The sequence below is a fragment of the Pongo abelii genome, chromosome 16 (assembly GCF_028885655.2).
Source record: "Pongo abelii isolate AG06213 chromosome 16, NHGRI_mPonAbe1-v2.0_pri, whole genome shotgun sequence".
In the NCBI taxonomy this organism is placed as follows: domain Eukaryota; kingdom Metazoa; phylum Chordata; class Mammalia; order Primates; family Hominidae; genus Pongo; species Pongo abelii.
Window position 1 is genome coordinate 2,703,071 of NC_072001.2, and position 4,517 is coordinate 2,707,587.

Sequence of the window (4,517 nt, forward strand, 5' to 3'; positions counted from 1 at the left end):
GCGATTCCCCCCACCCCTCCCCCTCCCCCTCCCCCGCCTCCGCCTCCCAAAGCGTGCCGGGAGTACGGGTGTCGGCCACCGCGCCCGGCCGATTCCTTCTTGTTTTCAATCTTCTTTTCTGCACGCTGCTGTGTGTGAGCATACGTATATCTATCTAGATAGATAGACACATAGATATGGACACACGGACACGTACCTACACTGACGAAAATAATCTAGTGATAAAACTAGACATTTCCATCATTCACACATGTGTATAGGATAGATGTTAATTTTAATGGATGAACGTGTATGACGTAAAAACCCATGTCATTTACATATACCCGTATATGTATATCCTTCGTTTATTATGGATTAACAATGTTCGTGTATTTATTTTCTTTTCTTTTGGGGCCTGCCTGATCTTCTCACTCTGGGCTCTGGTGACCTCAGGCTCCCAAGTAGCTGGGATGGGACTACAGGGATCTCTTAAGCCCGGGAGGCAGAGGCGAACGTGGGCTGTGATCGCGCGCCTCCACTCCACCTGGGCTGGGCTGGGCTGGAGAGAAAACGGTGGATTGTCATCTTCATTACCTTACCTTTTAGCTTTATTCGTACCCTCTTATTTGCTTCTTTATTCTCATGGGTTATTCTAGGTCATTGTCATGTTCATCGTTTGCTTGCTTGTTTCATTGGTTTCCTTCCTTCCCTGCCTTCCCGGCGGGGTCTTCCTCTGCCTCCGTCGCCCGGGATCACCCCAGCCTCGACGATTTCGACCGACCGTCCGACCGAGCGGCCGTCCCGCGTCTCATCCCTCCCGTCCCCGTTCCCTGGGACTACGGGTGTGCACCACCACACCGGGTGACTTTTATGTTCTTCCTCATGTCTCACGTTTTCCGTAGGTAGGGAGGCAGGTATCTGTGTATGTGTGGATGTGAGTGAGATGGGGTCTGGGGTTCTGTCGTGTGGCCCGGGCTGGTCTCGGACTCCTGTTCTCGAGCGATCCGCCTGCCTGCCTCGGCCGCCCGCGCTGCTGCTGTGACAGGCGTGAGACGCTGCACCTGGCTCATTCTATAGTTCCCTGCCTGCCTGCCTGCCTGCCTGCCTGCCTGCCTGCCTGCCTGCCTGCCTGCTTGCCTGTCTGTCTGTCAATCGTCTTCTTTTTAGTACGGGTGTGCTCTCGCTTTGTTGTCCACGCTCTGGGCACACGTGATCGCTTTTTAAACTTCTATGATTATTATTATTGCAGGTGTCGTCTCACACGTCGAGGTGATCTCAAACGTCTACGCTCCGGCCATCCTTCCACGTCGGCCTCCCGGAGTGCTGGGATGACACGCGTGGGCACGGTACGCTCTGGTCGTATTTCTCGTGGGTCGGTTCTTTCCGTTTTACGCACGTGGAATGCGAACAGATAAAATTTTGAGACGCGTCTCACCGATCTCTCCCCTCCCCCTCCACCTCCCCCTCCCCCTCCCCCTCCCCCTCCCCCTCCCCCTCCCCCTCCAGACGGAGTTTCACTCTTGTCGCCCAGGGTGGACTACGATGGCGTGATCTCGGCTCGCTGCGACCTCCGCCTCCCGGGTTCGAGTGATCCTCCTGCCTTGGCCTTCCTGAGGAGCTGGAATGACGGGGAAGCGCCATCGTGCCCGGCTGACTTTTATATTTTTAGTACGGATGGGGTTTCTCCGTCTTGGTCAGCCTGGTCTTGAGCTTCCGACCGTTGGACGATTTTAACTTTCTTGGTGGTTGCTTTTCTTTTTCTTTTTCTTTTTTTCTTTTCTTTTCTTTCCTTCTCCTCCCCCCACCCACTCCCCCTGTCCTCCTCGTCCTCCTCGGCCTCGTCCTCCTCCTCCTCCTCCTTTTTCATCTCTTTCAGCTGGGCTCTCCTACTTGTGTTGCTCAGTTGCTCACGCTGGTCTCCAACTCCTGCCCTTGACGCTTCTCCCCTCACACCCACCGTCTGGTTGTTGAGATGCGCACCTCTTGTAAAATGGAAAAGATGAAAAAAATAAAGACGGAGGTGAAAAGCACGGAGTGAACGTGTCTCTTGCCGTCTCCCGGGGTGTCCCTTGGACCCCGAGAGACGGAGGGAGCTTGGCTGAGTGGGTTTTCGTGGCTGAATCCTCCCGAGGGCCTCCTTCCCTCTCCCCCTTGTCCCCGCTTCTCCCCCGGCCGAGGCTCCCGCCGCCGCCGCCGTGGCGTTTTCCGTAGGAGAGCTGTGGGAGAGGACCGACGCGGCTTCCGGATCTAGATCCCGCCGGACGTCTCTGGCTCGGCGTCCCCCGCCGGCTACCTGCCGCCTTCCGGGGAGCTCTGAGGCGCGTGCCCCCGGCCCCCGTCACGTCCCGCTACCCTCCCCCGGCTGGCCTTTGCCGGGAGACCCCGGGGGAACCGCGTGGACGCTGCTTTCCGACCCTCCGGCGAACACTTCCGCCGGATGCCCCGGGTTGGCCGGATGGGATGAGACTGGACCGCTCCGGACCGTGCTGTTCTTGGGGGTGGGTTGTCGTACAGGGTGGACCGGCGGCCCCGGCGTTGGAAAGGGTGCGCGGGGGTGGAGCTGTCACGTGGGATGCCCTCCTTCCCCTCGGCCTGCCTTCGGCTTCCTCGGGCGTGAAGACGACTTCCCGTCACGACCACTTTTCTCCCCTTTCTCCACCACACGGATGAGACGCATGAGAGGGAGAAACAGCTCCATAGATACTGCTGACCTTCATTTGTGGAATCCTCAGTCACCTACACACAGACAGGTGACTACACGGGGACCCAAATCGGACACCGTTTCCGGGTCCTCATGGTGGGATTCGTCGGTCTCTCTCTCTCTCTCTCTCTCTCTCTCTCTCTCTCTCTCTCTCTCTCTCTCTGTCACACACACACACACGATTTCCGTATCTAGTTCACAAAGCACACTCACTTACCCTTTCCCCGGTACGCAGGCTGAGTGAAACTCACCCCGCCCTCCACCCGTCGGCTGACGAAACCCCTTCTCTATGATGTATGAACGAGACGGTCTGGGCCGGGCACGGTAGCTCACGCCTGTCACTCCGGCACTTTGGGAGGCCGAGGCGGCTGGATCGCTTCAGGCCGGGAGTTCCAGACCGACCGCGCTGGCCGACGCGGCGAAACCCCGTCTCTCTGAAAAATAGAACGGTGAGCCGGGCCTGGTGGCCTGGGCTTGGGATCACGACTGCTCGGGAGACTGGGGCGGGCGAGTGGCTCCGACCGGGGAGGCTGAGGTGGCGATGAGCTGAGATCGTGCCACGGCGATCCGGCCTGGATGACGCAGCGAGACCCTGTCTCGATAGAATCGTAATATTATTAGAAGGTGACTTGTGCCTGGTGATGGCCGCCTGTCGTCGCGGCTGAGAGGCTGCGATGAGGAGAAGATCGCTTGAGGCCCCGCGGGTCGCGGCTTCGGTCGGTCGGCCGTGACCCGCTGTATCCTGGGCGGTCACCGGTCGAGGACATAGGCCCCCTCCCCGTTTTCCTTTCTTTTCTTCCCTTCTCTTTTCTTCTCTTTTCTTCTTTCTTTCTTTCTTCTTTTTCCTTTCCTTCTTCCCCTCTTTCTTTCATGCCTTACTGCCTTCCTGCCTTTCTTCTTTCCTCCCTTACTCCCTTCCTCCCTTCCTTCTTTCCTCCCGCCTCGGCCTCCCAAAGTGCTGGGATGACTGGCGTGAGGCACCGTGCGTGCTTGGCCTAAAGAGACACCCTTTGAGAGTGAGACACGGGGAGCGCCTCCCGGTGATCTGATGGACTGATTGATTTAGAGACGGCATCTCACTCTGTCACCCCGGCAGTGGTGCTGTCGTAGCTCACTCACTGCAGCGTGGACGTTCCTGCACTCGAGCGATCCTTCCGCCTCAGCCTCCAGAGTACGGTACCCGGGACCACGGGCACGCGCCACTGTCCCCGGACCGTTTTTTTTTCCCCCCCACCCCGAGACAGAGTTTCGCTCTGGTTGCCTAGACTGCGGTGCGGTGGCGCGATCTTGGCTCGCCGCAACCTCTGCCTCCCGGGTTCGAGCGATTCTCCCGCGTCGGCCTCCCGAGTAGCTGGGATGGCGGGCGGGCGCCGCCACGTCTGGCTGATGTGGTATTTTTCGTGGAGGCGGGGCTTCTCCGTGTGGCTCGGGCTGGACTCGAACTCCCGACCTCGGGTGATCGATCCGCCCTTCCCGGCCTCCCGAAGTGCTGGGATGACGGGCGTGAGCCACCGTGCCCGGCCTTCATTTTTCAATGTTTTTCCACGGACGGGGTCTCCTCGTTTTGTTGCCACCCTCCTGACCCGGCGTCTCAGAGTGCTGGCGTGACGGGCGTGAGCCACTGCGCCTGGACTCCGGGGAGTGATTCACGACCACGACCGCTGGACTGATTCTTTCTTTCTTTCTTTCTTTCTTTTCTTTTCTTTCTTTCTTTCTTTCTTTCTTTCTTTCTTTCTTTCTTTCTTTCTTTCTTTCTTTCTCTCTCTCTCTCTCTCTCTCTCTCTCTCTCTCTCTCTCTTTCTTTCTTTCTTTCTTTCTTTCTTTCTTTCTTTCTTTC